General features: G+C 49.6%; 1 long non-coding RNA gene and 2 gene segments (V, D, J or C); 2 read left to right on the top strand and 1 right to left on the bottom strand.

Annotated features, from left to right (window-relative positions):
* Positions 1 to 17,658, top strand: part of LOC108540637 (Ig lambda chain V-III region LOI-like) — a 286,101-nt gene that overhangs the window by 24,143 nt on the left and 244,300 nt on the right.
* The window catches only part of LOC108540636 (Ig lambda chain V-I region BL2-like), a 574,188-nt gene that overhangs the window by 331,590 nt on the left and 224,940 nt on the right, over positions 1 to 17,658 (top strand).
* On the bottom strand, positions 6,715 to 17,603 carry LOC108540656 (uncharacterized). Of its 2 annotated transcripts, none has more exons than XR_001888724.1 (5): positions 17,515 to 17,603; positions 14,108 to 14,198; positions 8,495 to 8,677; positions 8,071 to 8,200; positions 6,715 to 6,909 (listed from the first exon to the last, which is right to left on the bottom strand). It is a non-coding gene; the product is annotated as an uncharacterized LOC108540656 (long non-coding RNA). The 2 variants fall into 2 exon arrangements; XR_001888723.1 differs by having other exon boundaries at positions 8,505 to 8,677.

Genomic DNA, 17,658 nt, shown 5'->3' with positions numbered 1-17,658 from the left:
TAGAGACAGGTTTTCACTATGTTGGTCAGGCTGGTCTCGAACTCCTGACCTCGTGTTCCGCCCGTCTCGGCCTCCCAAAGTGCTGGGATTACAGGCTTGAGCCACCGCGCCCGGCCAACTTTGATCTTAAATAACAGTGCAGCGAACATCCCTATGCAGCCTCCTTTGAGTTCCTGTGTGAATATGAGCATAGGATTCATTTCTGAAAGTGAAATTGCGGGTCAGAAAGATGTGTGTTTGTAATTTTCACCCATTGTTGTCAGATTCCCCTCCAGAGGGGTTCTACCAATTTTCAATGCCAGTCGTAAGTACTTGTTCAGAGTACATTGTTGAAAGTGTAAATTTTTGCCAGCTTATCAAACAGAAAAATGTTATCTGGTCACAGTTTTATTTTGAGTTTCCTGTTCTGCTTAATGTTGGGCCTTTTCACAAATAGTTCAGTACTCTTCATTTTTTAGGATTTGGTAAACTTTTTAAAAATTATCAGATAAGAAGAATTTTAATCTTTGGGGCCTTACACGGTGGCTCGTGCCTGTAATCCCAGCTCTTTGGAAGGCTAAGATGGGTCAATCACTTGATCCCAGGAGTTTGAGATTAGCCTGGGCCGCACTAGGCCCAGTGAGATGAGTGAACCCTCATCTCACTTAAATTAAATAAAATAAAAATAGCTTTAAAAAAGTCTTTGTGGCCCAAGGATCAACTTTGGGGATATTCCATATGGACTTACAGCACCATTTACAATGTAAACATTTAAAATGATAACAACCACTGTCAACAGTGGAACTAATTTGACTCCATCGGAAAAAAACAAAACAAAACACTAAAAGATTCCTATTCTGCATTTCCAAATGTTCTAATGGTCAGAGACCACTTCCTTGACAAATGGTGAGTACGGGGAACTGATAGGATAGGTAGCATTTAGGCCGGTTTTTGGTGAAGAATAGGGATAAACACAGGAAAGCTTTCAAAGAGAAAAACACATGGCGGTTGGAACACAGAACAGAACATAATATGTCTGAGAAATAAGACTTACTGGAGATGAGTGAGAACAAAAAAAAAAAATGGCATAAGCCATGTATTTCTCTCTGGATATCTCATTAAAATATTTTCTCCTCCCCAACACACCACCCATGTGAATTGTAAAATGCCCATTTTATTTTTTATTTTTTGCATATCATGACAGGGTCAAGCATGTGAATCCAACTCAGTTTGATGAGTCCAGGCCTCTTAAGCACCAGACCCAGGTGGCCTCGGAAGGACTTGGGGAGACAAGGGCTTGTTGTCAAAAGTAGAGGAAGTGAGATTTTTCACTGTGGCTTAGAGCAGAGATTCTAGTGGACATACAAGCCCCTGAGGGGTCTGGTTAAGGTACAGATGCAGCCTCAACAGTTCTGGATGTGGCCCCAAATTCTCTGTGTCCAGCAACTCCCAGGTGAGGCTGATGCTGCTGGTCCTCCAAGCACCACACTTTGAGTGGCTTAGCTCTTATTCACCCAGCTCACTCAAGCCTCAGAGGAGACTCACACAAGGAGAGCACATTGCAGAAGCACAGGTCACTTCTCACTCCTCCCCTTGTGTCTTAGATCTTTTTCTGTTACTATGAAGAAGTACCCAAGACTGGGTAATTTATAGAGAAAATAAAAGGTTTATTTGGCTCACAGTTCCAATGGCTGTAAAGTTCAAGGTGTGGCACCCGCTCTTGCTGAAGACCTCAGGCAATTTCCGTCACAGTGAAAGGTGAAGGGGAGCCAGTGTGTGCTGACGTCAATGGGGGCAGAGGAAGCAAGAGAGAAGGGGAAGATGCCAGGCTCTTTTAAATAACTAGCTCTTGTGAAAACAGTGGGAATTCACTCACCCCAAGTGAGGGCATTAAACTATTCATGAGAGATCCACTCCCATCACCCTAAAAGCTCCCATTAGTTCCCACCTCCAACACTGGGGATCCAGCTTCAACATAAGATTTGGAGGAGACAAAGATCAAAGCCATAGCACCCTGAGGTTTGGTCACTCACTTGCTCATCTCCACATTTGTCCATCCCCTCAGGACTGGGGTCCTGACTGCTCTGACTCAGTCTCCCTCCACTTCATGAACACCTGGCAGTCAGTCATCATCTGTTTTACTGAAACCGCAGCAATATTGGGGGTAACAATTTTGTCTCCTGGTTCCATGAGAAACAGAGTAGAGGCCCACACAGCTGAGGTGTGGGGTCAAAGATTAAAACTAAGAGACAAAAAACTGATTCTCAGGCTTGAAGTCTGACAAGTGAGCTTCTTTGAGACTCCCTGGGATCCCAGCAGTGAGACTGATCATTATTGCTGTCGCACACATCCCAAGCGATGAGGAAGTAAGACCAAAATCCTCCTAAGATTCCTGACTTGTGTCCTGACACCAGGCTGTGATTCCCATCATTCCTTCAAGATTATTCAAATAAGCAGTGACAATCACTTCCATATGAGATATGAGAAGAAAAAGAATTCCACATGAACCAAACCCACGAAGCCCACACTGAAGCCTGTTGAGTTCTCTGCAATCCAGTGAGATGGAGGGAGCATTTTCATGGGAACTTTTGGGAATATGATGGGAACCAGCCTCAGCTATGGGTTCCAGAGACAAAACTCCAGGATGTCTCCCCCTGGCCTTGGCCCATCACCTGCTACCTCTCCTTACTCTTTGCATAGATGCTGCCCCAGGCTAAGCCCCCACAGTACCCTAAGCCTAGTCCTTACCCTGAGCTCAGCCCAGGTGATGCTTCAGGAGATGGGATCCTGAGAATGAGTCCCAAAGCCTCCTTAACCTGAATCCTCTGTGGTCTCGTAAAGACCCAGCTACCCCCAGGAGAGCTGGCCATGAGACACCTGTCCCCCACCTTCTCAGGAGACAGTGGAGCAGGCAACAGTGCAGAGAGAACCAGCAGGAGCCAGGCCAGGCCCTGCATCCAAAGCAGCCCCAACTCCCCACAGATTCTCCAACTCTAGCCTGCGTACAACCCCCACATTCTGCAGGCTGAAGTGGGCTTCTCAGGATGCCCAGGCCATGATAGGGGATGGAAGTTTGTCCATGGGACACAGCCATGCTGCCTGCCTGGCCATCATGCCCCCTCCCTCCTTACCCTGGTTAAGCTCCACCTCAAAGGGCCTAGGTTCAGAACTCAGGACACCTGGGTCAGCTCCTGGATTTGCCCCCACTGCTCTCTGTTCTCCTGAGCCACTTAGTCTCTTTTGGCCTCAGTGTTACCTGCTGTGAAGTGAGGAGGCTTATACTGAAGTGAAGAAGCTCTTTTCTTCATTCAAAATTACAAGATAGAAAAACAATGAGTCATGTGAATTAAAGCCTGCTGAGGGGATGTCTTTTAATGGGCTCCAATGGGCTTCAGCCATGGAACTTCTGTCTTTCCTCTGCAGGGTTCCAAGAAAGAGACTCAAAAAGAGCTTGCCTTCTGTATGATGTCAACTACGTTCCTGAACTGAGTATAAGCAGGAGAGTCCCAGTTTTATCATCAAGACAGACCAGGCTAAGGTAGAAATCCTCCCGGCACAAGCTCTGAGAGGTGTGGAATGAAATAAAGATAAACATGAAATTAATATGCCGACGATGGTGATGTTAGCTCATAACTAAGCTGCAGAACCGGAAACATCAGATGATGGCAGTGAGTCATAGCTGCTCTTACTGGGTGGGAGGTGCACCACTTTGCTTCCTTAGTGCATAGAAGGCCTGCGTCCCTGTAGGATGGCATGCACGTCTCTCTGGACTTTGAAAGTATTGCAGAAGAGCTTCAGTTGACTCACTCTAATAAGTCCTGACCGAACAAACCCATTAGAGGAGGACATTTCAACCCTGAGACACTTTTACAGCAATTTCACCTGCACCGCCTCACTGTACTGCATGTGTGACCTCTCTGTGCTGGACTGGGCAGGGCAGATTGGGTCACACTGGCACAGAATGGAGCTGGACTCTCTGGTCCTCAACTTCTGAGGTGACGGGTGCTGTTGGGTCACCTGGAAGGAAAAAAACTCCTGGGCTGAGTCTCCTCCACCAACTGGGGTCAGCAGAGCTGCAGCCAGGAGCAGTCAGGAGAGAGGCTGGGGCTGCCCAGCTGGGGCAAAGAGGAAGGTCAGCCTGGGGTTCAACAGGTGTCCAAGAATCAGTCTTCAGACTGAAAGTGAAGACAGTTCATCCTATCCCTTCGGGCTGCAGTGACCATGTTCCAAGGATCAGACTCAAGTGGTGTCAGCTCAGAACACTGACAGAAGCCTGGCACAGTGAAGACCTCACCTGGGAAATGCAGCTGGAGGAGGCTGAACCCAGGTGTCAACTTGGGCAGCTTCTTCAGGAAGGGGATTCCCTGGGAGACGTCCGAGGTTGAGGTGCTCTAGGAAGGTGCACAGTGTGAGGTGACGGGGCTCCCAGGGCCCGAGTTCTTCACCCAGGATGGCTGCCTGAACCTCCTGCCACTCTCAGGGCCTCGTCCCTCACTGTCCAGCAGCATCCTTGGGAGCTGAGCCCTCTATCCTGGGCACTTTCAGATACACCCTCCCTCTGCCTCTCCTTACTGATCCAGGCAGACTATGAGTCAAGGGCAGCACCTGTACTCAGGGGAGTCTCAGGTGGGTGGGGTGAGGCATTTGGGGCCCTGGTCCCTGCATGGGGCATCACCAGCCTCATTGAGGAAACACTCTCCAGAGGGACGGGGCTTCTCACCTGCCTCAGGCCACGGCTCTGACCCCAGACTTGTCCATGCCACAGGACAAAACTAATTGCCAANGGGCCTCGTCCCTCACTGTCCAGCAGCATCCTTGGGAGCTGAGCCCTCTATCCTGGGCACTTTCAGATACACCCTCCCTCTGCCTCTCCTTACTGATCCAGGCAGACTATGAGTCAAGGGCAGCACCTGTACTCAGGGGAGTCTCAGGTGGGTGGGGTGAGGCATTTGGGGCCCTGGTCCCTGCATGGGGCATCACCAGCCTCATTGAGGAAACACTCTCCAGAGGGACGGGGCTTCTCACCTGCCTCAGGCCACGGCTCTGACCCCAGACTTGTCCATGCCACAGGACAAAAACTAATTGCCAATCTCGAGCAGATTGTCCTGACTGTTTCTGCAGAACTGGGCATCTCCTCCCAGCACCAGGAAGTCCCAAGCAAGGCCAGGTCTAGGAAGGCAAGTAGGAGTGTAACATACATCACACAGTTGGACAAGACAAAGTGGTTTTGCTGCAGTTCTGCTGGGACACATCCTGGTGATGTCTCTCAGAACTCATTCATGTGCCTGCAACAGAAAGCCCATAGAACAGGACAGCAGGATGAAGGCTGTGCTCCCTTTTCACCTGTGCACAAAGCAGTGCAACGTGTATGCATGTGTGTAAATGCATATGCCTGTGTGTTGATGTGTGTGCCTGTGGTAAATGCACATGCCTGTGTCTGAGTGTGTGTGCTTGTGTGTACATGTGCATGCTGGCATTGCCAAGGAATGTCTCAAGTATCAAATGTCCCAAATTCAAAACTTTTCTATTTTCCTCACTTACCTCCTCCCTCAGATGTGCTTCTGGCTTAAATGAGTTTGTGGGGGCAGGGACCAGAAACAGGCAAGGCACAGGCCATAGTCAGTGCTGAGTAAGGGTCATTAACGATTGTTATGCTCATATAGAACCTTCCTCAGGGTGGGCCACATGTACACCCCTGTCTGGTCCTGACAGAGCAGCAGAAGGGGGACTGAGACACAACAATGGCCAGGGCCCTGGCAACACGGAGACACCTTCCCACCCCTGTGAGCTTCACAGACAACCATGGGTATGGGATTCTTGTCATTCCTTTGAGTTTGTTCAAATAATCCCTCCCCTATGAGATATGAGAAGAATAATCCCACATGAACCAAACCCGTGACTCCCACACTGGAGCCTCTGAGCTCTCTCCAGTCCAGCGTGATGGAGGGAGCATTTTTGTGGGTACCTTTAAGAGTATGGAGAAGGCCTGAGGAAAATGGCCTCAGCTATGGGTTCCAGAGACAAAGCTCTGGGACATTTCCCCATGGCCTGTGCCCCTCACCTGTCACCTTTCCTCACTCTGCACAGATGCTGCCCTGAGATAAGTCCCCACAGGGCCCTAAGCCCAGGTGATGCTTCAGGAGATGGTTCTCTGAGAATGAGCCCCAAAGTCTCCTCAACCCACAGGTTCTGTGGTCTCCTACAGACTCAGCAGCCCCCAGGAGAGGTGGGCATGAGACACCTGTCCACCACCTTCTCAGGAGAGACTGGGGCAGGCAAAAGTGCAGAGAGAACCAGCAGGTGCCAGGCCAAGTCCTGCACCCAAAACAGCCCTCAATCCCCACAGATGCTCCAGTTCTAACCTGGGGTACAGCCCCCACCTTCGGCAGGCTGAAGTGGGCTTCTCAGAATGGCCAGACCGTGACGGGGAATGGCAGTGTGCTTGTGAGACACAGTCCTGCTGCCTGCCTCGCCCTCATGCCCCTTCCTCCCCACCCTGGTCAAGCTCTGCCCCAAAGGTCCCAAGTTCAGAACTCAGGACACCTGTGTCAACTCCTGCACTTCCCACCACTGCTCTCTCTTCTCCTCAGCCACTTAGTCTCTTGGGACCTGAGTATCACTTCCTGTGAATTGGGGAAGCTTATACTGAACTTAAAAATCTTTTTTCTTTATTCAAAATTACATGACAGAAAAGCAACAAAAGGCATATTAGTTAAAGTCTGATGAGGGGGTATCATTGAATGGGCTCCAATGGGCCTCAGACATGGAATCTCTCATCATTCCTCTGCAGGAATCCCAAGAAAGGTGGTCAAAAAGAGCTTGTTTTCTGTATGGTAGGAACAGCGGTCCCCATCTGAGAATAAGCAGGAGAATCCCAGTTTCGTCAGGAAGACAGATTAGGCTAGTGAAGAAATCCTCCTGACACAAACTCTAAGAGGTGTGGAATGAAATAAACATAAACATGAAATTAATCATGGCAACGATGGTGATGTTAGTTCACAACTAAGCTGCAGTACCAGAAACATGGGGTGATCGCAGTGAACCACAACTGCTCTTATTAGGTGGGAGGTGCACCAGTTTGCTTCCTAAGTGTATAGGAAGTCTGAATCGTTGAAGAATGGCATGCATCTATCTCTGGACTTTGAAAGCTTTGCAGAAGAGCTTCAGTTGCCTCACTCTAATTAGTCCTGACAACCAAACCACTGTTGTAGGGCATTTCAAACCTGGGACATCATTATAGCAATGCCACCTACCCCACCTCCCTGCAAGTGTATGTGACCTCTCTGTGCCAAGCAAGGCAGATGGGGTCACACTGGCATAGAATGAGGCTGGACTCCCTGGTCCACAGCCTCTGAGGTGACAGGTGCTACAGGTCACCTAGAGGACGGAAGCTGCTGGTGTGAGTCACATTCACCAGCAGGGGGTAGCAGAGCAGCATCCAGGAGCAACCAGGAGACAGGCTGGGGCTGCCCAGGTGGAGCCTAAGAGGGAGGCCAGCCTGGGGTTCAACAGATGTCAGAGAATCAGTCCTCAGCCCGGAAGTCGGGACAGTGCACCATACCCCCTCGGGCTGCAGTAACCACGTTCTGAGAGTCAAGCACACAAATCCTCACCCCAAGACACTGGCAGGAGGCCAGGCACAGTTAGGATTTTGCCTGGGAAATGCAGCTGGAGGAGTCTGGGCCCAGGGGTCAGCCTGGGCAGCTCCCACAAGGATGGGATCCCTGGGAGATGCCCAGAGGTCGAGGTCCTCTAGGAGGGAGCAAAATTTGAGGGGATGGGGCTCCCAGAGCCCAAGTCCTTCACCCAGGATGACTGCCTGAGCCTCCTGCCACTCTCAGGGCCTCATCCCTCCCTGTCTAGCAGTGTCCTGGGGAGCTGAACCCTCTGTCCTGGGCACTTCCAGAGACAATCGACCCCTCCTCCCTCTGCCTCTTCTTCCAGTTCCAGGTGGACTCTGACTCAAGGAGGAGCTCCTGTGCTCAGGGGAGTCTCAGGTGGGTGGGGTGGGGCAATCAGGGCTCTGGTCTCTGCATGGGGCATCCCCAGCCTCCTTGAGGCGATGCTCTCCAGATGGAAGGGGATTCTCACCTGCCCCAGTCCACAGCTCTCATCACGGGGCTGTCCCTTGATCAGTGACAGGATCCGCATGGCTGGAGGAACTACTGAACACACACCTTCTGGAGCTCATGTCCTGTGCAGAGACCATGACCCGGGGACCCTCAGAGAGACCACGGGACCAAAAATTAGATTTTCAGTACAGTGTGATCATCTGGTTCTTTTAGCAAGTTTACATGAAACATTGATGAGAAAAAGTGAATAAATAAAGGAAGAGCTGAGGATGGCAATTGTTGGTCTACTGTGGGGTTGGGGGATACCACGGAAAGAGTAGCAGCGCATGTCAAATGAGACTAGGGATTGGGATGCATCCACAATGTGTGTGGTTGCTCAAATGACAAAACTCTTTCAACGGCAATGATTAATAAGTGTCCTAAAAACACAGTACATCACGTACATAAAATTACCAGGATGGGGCCAAGTGATTCTGGGGCATCCGGAGCGGAGATGAAAGAGGAGAAAGATGACGCATCTTTGGTGCACTTGCTGCTGAGTCAGGTGTCATCAATGATCTCTCAGCAGGGCCCAGCTCAGCCCCAGACCAGGCTCCTGGAAGGTCTACAGCCCTGCTCAATGTAGCCTAGGACAGATCACATGACACAGAGGTTTGAGACAGCAACCATGTTGTCAATACCCAGGCAGGTGACTGTGATCACAGGCCTCGGAGGCCAAAGCTGATTTTCTGACTACAGAAGCAGATGAAGGAAGTTGGGGACTCATTCCTTCTTTCTTACTTTCTTGTGCTACCCCAGAGCTGGCTTGACAGATATCCCACCATGAGGAGTCCCAGAGAAGTAAATTTGCATAAACACCAAGGATGCACTGCTCCAGTGGACCTGAGAGGAAATAAGAGAGGACTGGGGAGCCCAGCTGTGCTGCAGGCTCAGGAGGCAGAGCTCTGGGTGTCTCACCATGGCCTGGACCACACTCCTGCTCCCGCTCCTCACCCTCTACACAGGTGCTGCCCCCAGGCCCTGCCCCAGGCTCAGCCCTTTTAGGCCTCTGAGCTTGTCCTGCCCGGAACCCTGAGCTCAGCCCAGGCAGAGCCCCAGGGTGACACCACTGGAATGGGTTTGTTATCTTCAAGCCCCCTCTCCTGTCCTCTCCTGCAGGCTCTGTTGCCTCCTATGAGCTGACACAGCCACCCTCGGTGTCAGTGTCCCCAGGACAGACAGCCAGGATCACCTGCTCTGGAGATGTACTGAAGGAAAATTATGCTGACTGGTACCAGCAGAAGCCCGGCCAGGCCCCTGTGCTGGTGATACATGAAGATAGTAAGCGACCCTCTGGAATCCCTGAGCAATTCTCTGGGTCCACCTCAGGGGACACAAACACCCTGACCATCAGCAGCAGCCTGAGTGAAGACGAGGCTGACTATTACTGTTTTTCTGGGAATGAGAACAATCCCACAGTGACACAGGCAGATGGAGAAGTGAGACACAAACCCCTTTTTCGTCTGTGTCATGTTCTTCCTCCAGCACCAGGAAGACTGTGGACCAAGCCATGAGCAGGTCTGGCCGAGTTCTACTGGATCTGAGACCTCCAGGCCATCCTTTCATCCAGCCAACCAGGTTGGCTCTGGAGAGGGTGGATCAGGAGTAGATTTAGGGCTGCTATAATCAGAATTTACTGGTGTTTTTAGGCCTCTGGAGTGATTTGGGGAAGTAAGAACTGGATGGAAGATGAGAGAGATGTAGAGAAACATCACTTGGCCTTAGATTTCCACATGATGGTGATTGGGTCACTTCTTCCAAACAGCCTACCTCAGTCCCCAAAACTGTCCACCTCAGCTCAACACCTGAGGTTCCAGGCTTCCATGGCAGCCTGGGATCTTGAACAAGAAAAGCAGAGGAGGGGACACTGAGGGATCAGCCTCAATACCCTTTTCTGAGCTCACCCACCCTCAACTGCTGGGAGCTTCTAGGAGCTCAGAACTGTGCCCTCACTGGGAAGTGCTATTGGTTCCAGAAAACTTCCTTCCTCATATTTAGACCCAGTTTTGAGAGTTTTAATTTGATGACTGCCTGAGCCAAGAACCCAAGGCCCTGTCTTAATACAGGATGACACTGAAAGGCCTTCCAGCTCCAGACCTCCCATCGTGGATGCCTGAGGCCTCCGTTGCAACCCTATTGTGGGCCAGGGTCTCCTTCTGCGGGTGATGCCTCCCTCACTCCTTCCAGATCTTCTGTGCATGCACATCCTTATCTCAGAGTCTTCTTCCAGGGAACCCAAACTAAGATGGCCAGCTGTCACCAAAATGAAATACCATAGACCTGATGTGGAAACACGAGCAAATTTACCAAATTTCCATTGTGAACACCCAAATGGCCATTTATATCTGAGTGTTCCTTGTATTCTTAGAAAATGAAAATGGAGCCTGACATACAAGGTTCTAGGAGTCCTGAAGGAGAGGTAGAGTCTGATTCTCCTGCAAGCAATCCACTGAAAGGGGAGCACCATCACCCCATGCAGAGATCAGAGATGCACCCACAGGGGCAGCTGTAGGATGGATGCTGCTCACCTCCACCCTGCACATAATGCACAAATAATCACGCTTTCATCCCTCCTTCAGCTTATCAAAGTTGACACTTACGAAGCCAGCACAGGTCACCCTTGTTAATCAGACTCCTTCAAACCTCCATCAACCACACAATCCCAACATAAAGAATCTCCTCAAAATAATAATGGTAACAGTAGCTATGAAAATGTCTATAAAATATCTCATAAATAATTTTAGATTGTGTTCATGTGTAAATATTATTTGTCACACTTTGTGTTAAATACAGTATATTATTGAAACTGATTTACCTTTTTATTTTTTATGTCTAATATGGTGACTAGACAGTAGTCTAGTTGTGATTGTACAATGCTGGTCTCATCTTACCCCTTAACGTGACAAGTGCTGTGGAGTAACCTGCTTCAGCCCCATCTCCACCCGTAAGACATATGTGTGAAGCCAGGGAGAGGCACTGGTGGAAGGGAAATGAGAACACAAATGTAGACCAGCTGTTTACGCAGGTGACTGAGTCCTGGAGCCCTGACCCTGCTCTGCCTTAGATGTGTCACATTCATCTCACCAGAGATCACTGCTAGCCTGTCTGAGCTCACAACTGGGGGGATCTGGCAGTTCTGGCAACATGGTCGCTTGATGTCCAGTGTTATCCTGTCTCTCCCAGGGCCCAGTAAGACAAGAGGAGCTGTTTTTCCAAAGGGAAGTAATACTCTACTGCACATGACATGGCCTTCTTCTAAAACCCCTGGAGTCTACATTGGGATTCTCCAGTGGGGTTTACCATGTGCAGAAGGTTTCAGTTACCACGGTAGTCAGCTGGATTCTCTGGTCCCAGCAGCAGGGCACTCACAACCCTGCCTGCACCTGCTGCAGAGCCTCAATGCTCTGGGCCTGGAAAACAATGGGTGATATTTATGGCTCCTGAGATATGGGTCAGAGTCACATCCCCAAGTGTAAAATATGCTACCACTAGACCTTTATAGACCTTGTGTCTCTCTCTTCCTGGAAGGAATTGAAGGGTATAATAACATGTTGTTTATGTTGTAGGAGAGTCTCAGCTGCTCCAGACAACTAAACTCCCAAATTTCAGGCTAATATTGAAAGGAGGAAAACATCTTAGTTTATTTAACATCTTAGTTTATTTCCCACTCTCAAAAGTGCGCGGATCTCCCAAAACCTTCCAATAGGCCGTGCCCATGATGTACATGTGATTCAACTCTGATGTCCAGATGGTCTGAACCCCCATAATGATATCATGACAGGGAAGGCAGAGCTAATGATGCTCGGCAGAAAAAGTGTGAATGTATACGGTTGTCCATCCCACATGAATGCGCACTGATTCTGATCCTAGTCTCTGAGGGGAATAGACAAGAATTCAGTATCTGCTTCAATGGTGTAACTGTGCACCTGCAGCCATAGCGTTCTGTTTCAGGAGATCCCCATCTGGCACAGATACTGCAAATGCCACTGTTGCCTGTCTGGATCTGTACAAATCCAAATTCATCTTCCAGGATCCTTCAACTATTGTAGAGATCAGTTCAGTGAACTGAAAATGAGGACCCCAGATTTAATCACATGTACTGTCAGAGAGGAGAGAGCTGTCTCAGAGGTCACAGTCCTGTTGAAATTCCTCTGCTCCTTGGGAAGAAACAGCCCAGAAAAGGCCCCAGGGACTGCGTCTCATCCGGGTTCCCGGATGAGGAATACCCCCCACTACTGTGCTGAGATTTCACAGAAGCTGGGGTTGAAGTGCTAACACCGTCTTTGGTTCATCCTTGGGATTTTCTTTTTATCACAGACTTGTCATTTTGTCCACAATGTCCAAAGTTTCTAAAGTAGCTGTCTAATAGATACAGAGGTTTTGTGTGCACTGATGAAAAAGCTCTGGGGTTAGATAGTGGTGATGACTGCACAACACTTCTACTGTACTAACTGCCACTTAATTACATACTTAAACACGAATAAAAGGATGAAATATTTTGTTATGTTTATTTTACCATAATAAAAATATTGCATACTCTGGAAGCAAGGTAATACTAGTTTAATTTTGAAAGCAGAGAACTGTTAAAAATGGAAGAATTATGTACTAAGCACAATTTTCTCTGTTCTGTATGCTACAATTATATGTTTGTCTCTCTCACTCTTTCTTTGATTAACAGTGATCTCCTGTCTGGTCCAAAGTCACACATTTCCAGTTTTCCAGGAATGTCTATTGAAGCTGTTAATTTGTTGTCAGGGAGAATACTCAAACTTCATGTTCATATTTGATGGTCAGGTGTCTCCAGGCAGCATTTCTAAACCAGCATCCTTTGTCAAGTCTTGTGAAGAGTTTTGTAAAAAGTACCCCCCATGATGACATTGTTCACTGTTGGCAGCAGCACTGTTTCCACACAGTAGGGCTAAACTGGGTGTGCTGTGGAGCCGTGCACAGTGTGCCCACGGGGCAGATTCTGTGCTGCTCACTGTGAATGATCCCTGTGCTTGGGAGGACCATATCCACTGCTGAGTCTACATCCAAATTTGATTCTCAAGAAAAAGGTCATTCATAGCTGTTGGACCCTCAGTCACATGGAGGGATAGATGGTGGCTGAGGACACCTTATCTCTGATGTGCATAAGGGGATTAGATCTGCTGGTGGAACAGGAAGATGAAGAAACCTGTGGTCCCAAATATGGAATTTCCAGCTCTCAGTCTCTGCTGTCCATGGCCCCCTCATCTGTATGTTCCTGGGAGATGTGAACCATGTGGGTTAGAGGTGAGGGGGATTGGGAAGCTTTCATGGTCTCTCTCACCATCTCCCTTGCTTATCTAACATACTCTTCCACACCTACTTTATTACAGCTTCTGCTCTACAAACATGCCTGACCTCTAAATTACAGACTTTTGAAAGTGCAGATGGATGCAGGAACTCCTCCATCTGGAGACTTTTCCACCACTTGAAGCAGTGAACACATCTCTGCAAGGCTCCGAATTTCAAGAGACAGGATTTTGGAATTTCAAAGAAAACTCAATCTTTGGATGAACCACGACATAAGAGGGAAGCTTCACACGTTTCCCTGCTGCTTGGGCCTCAGTGAGGACTGACTCAGCCAGTCTCAGGCTCCTGGAGACCGTCTGGGAGATTTGCACTAGGAAACCCTTTTCAGCATAACCTGGGTCAGGTAAGAGGCCGTTGCTCTGTTATTCTGCTGCCTGATAATTTTGCGTCCAGAGAAGAATAAGGACCTGTGAGTCTGGGAGGTTCAAAGCTCACAGACAAGATCCCTTCATTCTCCCATGATAGGCCGAGCTCTGCATTTCCCCCAAAAAAGAGCATCTTCCCAGCAGGAAGAACCAGGAGCAAAGAGGGAGCTTCTCAGAGGGGTGAGCGGGACAGAAACCACCTTGGTCACTGGGAAGCAAACTTGCTCAGCTCATATCTGACCTGGAATGACTCAGTCATACCTGTGCAAGGTCACCTGCGTGTGAGTATCATCTATTTGCTCCATGAGAAAATACCTTGTGTGGCTCTTGGGTAAAGTCATACCATAGGTGACATTTCTCTGCCTTCTGCTTCAACCGATGTTTCTCCTGATGCACTTTAGGACACCTGCACAAGGTAAGCATGTCAGTTGTGGGACATATTGAACAGGAAAAGCAGAGGCTTCCCATATCAAGGCTCATGGCTTGTATTTGTGCCCATACCTCATGGAAATGGGAAAAATGGAAAAGGAAATGGTACTCTGCTCAAAAAAGCCCCAAGAAATACTATTGTATTAATATATCTACAACTCATTAATTGACATAATAAAATATTAACATAGACAGATCATTTTTATAGGGGATCCCTAATCCTTAAACATTATGTTAAAAATGTGTCAGGTAAAAGGCCTATGTTTGATTAAAATCTGGAGTAACATCCTTTGAGTCTTCTAATCAGCCAATGAGTTCAGGGAGCTGGCTGCCCACCCAGGCCCTGACTGGCTGCATGTCCAGGTAGAGCTGCACTCCCCACAGGCAGCTGGAGGAACTGACGAGGGGAAGCTGTCTGCATCAGGACCTCAAAAATTTGGCTCAGGATTTTCCCACGTCCCCTTCCCAAGTTCAGGCAGGTCCCAGGACACTCAGAAGAGCTCATCATTTAGGGCCTAGGACTTCCTTGGTCTTGCTCTTCTTTCTTCCTTCCCCAGTGGCCTTGAGATTGTCACTCCCTCTCACAGGCCCTTCCTTTCCTTGTCAAGTGCACTCCCTGAATTCTCTGCTTCTGGGTCAGCAAAGCTCTAGAACTTCAGGGAAAGCAGGGCTGAGTGACCCAGTGGGGCCCCAGAAAGCGGGCCCAGGACCAGACACACAGGCAGCAGGAGGGGTCCCCACAGGGCTGACTGGTGGGCATCAGGTACAGGGGAGTGACCAGGACCAACTCCCCTGAGTGTCTTCAGGGCCAGGTGAACTAGGGAGGGGCTGGGTCCTGGTCTGGACCCACGCACTGGTTACTGCATTGACCCAGGAATAGGACAGGAAATTCCTCAGAGCAAGGACTCTGTCTTCCTCATGCTGAATTCCTAAAAAGCTGTCTTGCCAGGACAGAGTGGGTCAGGGGAAAATATTTGCTGAGTGAATGAGCTTCTGTCTCTGTTTTATTGCAGGAGTCACCACCAACCCACGCTGGCCCTGTATTTGTATCCAGAACCAGTCAAAGCCACCCGTGAGTCCTGCATCCCTCAGTACCAAGGCCCAATCCCCCTTCAGGACCACCCGCCACCCAGAGAGACGTGCAAGGAGCCTGAGAACGAACCTGGAACCTCCACTACTACATAAAGTGTTTGTATTTCCATCAGGAATCTTGAGCGCCTTGTGCTGGGTCTTGAGGCAGGAAGGGGCCACACAGAGAAGAGGAATTTCTTCCCTGAGGTCAGCAGTCCATGAATGAAGGAATCAGGGACTTGAGCAGCAGAATCTGAAGCAACACCTGTACCCAGGAGGGCCCTGAGCCTCCAGTAGCCAGCGTAGGTGGCCACGAGGGGGCAGCAGAGAGTAACCTGACAAAAACACCTCTGGATGGGGTGGGCCTGGCATCACGGAGATGTTCACATACTGGGAGGGTCAGCGACCACGACCTGAGATCCGGAGGGAATGAAGTTCCTTTTTTCTTATAGTATTTGTCCCTGACACCGATGTTTAAATTCTGACTTCCTGGTTCTCAGATCTGACTCTTGGAGACGATCCTATTTTACCGACACAGATTCAGGCACTTTGCCTCTTCCCATCGCCCTGGCCCCCATCTCACAGTCACACATGTCATCCCATCCTGTATTCACACGTGTCCCACATCCCTGCCCTTGCTTGGGGAGCCCTTATCCTGCAGACACAGCGGCTTCTCCTTCCCTGGCTACCCCTCAACGTCCACTGTTCCCAGTCTTCCCCGACTCTGTTCTGGGGAACCTGCCAATTCACATTTCTTGATTTCCTTATGAGCACAAAACACTTACTCAGTAATCTTTCGTTGACTGAAGTTTGTATACATCCATACATTTTCCCAGCAACTGAAGACAACTTAGTTATAATAAACATTCGTTTCCTGGGCCTTGGGGTTTGCAGCCCCCTCTCATTCTCTCATGAAGCAAAAATTTCCTTTGCCTCCTGATCTGTCCCTGGTCCTGACAGCACCCTGGGGATACTGAGGCACAGCACCCATGACTTGACACTAGAACTCACAGCTGAGGCAGAAACTTACTGCATCCCATGGATCTTCCAAAATTCTGTGTGCCCTTGGCAACCAAGGATTGCATTCTCCTCTAGGACAAAAGTGCTGTGCCCTGGAGTGGGGCCTGCACCTATCCAAGGCTTGTGCTGTCCCCTGAGGGAGATGAAAAGGGTCCCTGCATTGGGCTCTGGATGTGTCTTGGACATGAGTGAGAATGAAGAGGGTCCCTGCATTGGGCTCTCGAATGTGACTTCAAAACGGATTTCGCCTATACCGTACGTCTCATGTCTGACATAAAATATTTATAATCAGGACATTATTAGAGAAGCAGAAAAAAGCTAACCACCTCCCTCCTTAGCAAGGATGGAATGGATGAGGGGACTGTGGACCCCAGATAATTCCCCTTTCACCACTGTGACTCTGGCAACCTCTTGAACCACAGCCAAACTCTATCCCATAGAAAGGACTTTATATCCCCTGGAAAATAGAGAAAGTCACCTCTGAGCTTTCCTATGACCAACCCAGCCAAGGAGCAAGGCTGGGCACAACCTGGGTAAAGATGTGAGCCCAGACCATGGGACTAGTGGGTGAAGGAGAATCGCATGGGCTGAGGAGGTGGGTAAGCAGGGGCCATCCCTCCTCCTTCTGTTTCCTTCGGGGCTGAGCCCTTCTCAGGAAACCACAGATCTCCTCCAGCAGCAGCCCCTGACCACTGATTTGCATCACAGGCCGCTCTCTCCAGTAAGAAGATAAGAGAGGCCTGGGAGGAACCTGCCCAGTCTGGGCCTCAGGAAGCAGCACTGGCGGTGCCTCAGCCATGGCCTGGACCCTTCTCCTCCTCGGCCTCCTCGCTTACTGCACAGGTGCTGCCCCCAGGGTCTCACCAACCTGCCCAGCCCCAGGGATCTGGGTGCAGTGTGGCCTTAACTCTTAGCTCAGGAGGGCCCTGCCTGTGGTGGGCAGGATGGTCATGACCCTGCTGTAGGGTCAGACACTGGTGGGGCTAAAATTCCCCCACACGCTGCTCAAAGACTCGTGAGGGCATGAGGGCAGCACCTGCCAGGAGAGAGTAGTGGGTTTTCAGTTCAAAGGCTCCACACAACAGGAAAGTCCATTGGCCACTGGCACTGGGGCTGATTGCAGGGGATACGCTGAGGGTTCACAGACTCTCTGGAGCTTGTCCGGACAACAGGGCAGGGATTTCACAAAAAGGGTCTTTCACCTGCAAGTTAACCTCTACTTTTTTTCTTTCTTTTCCTTTGCAGGCTCTGCGGCCTCCTATGATGTGACTCAGCCACAGTCAGTGTCTGTGTCCCCAGGACAGACGGCCAGGATCACCTGTGGGGAGACAACATTGGAAGTAAAG

This window comes from Rhinopithecus bieti, unplaced genomic scaffold (genome assembly GCF_001698545.2).
Source record: "Rhinopithecus bieti isolate Rb0 unplaced genomic scaffold, ASM169854v2 scaffold_19723, whole genome shotgun sequence".
Taxonomy (NCBI): Eukaryota; Metazoa; Chordata; class Mammalia; order Primates; family Cercopithecidae; genus Rhinopithecus; species Rhinopithecus bieti.
This window is presented reverse-complemented; position numbering and strand designations above follow the sequence as displayed.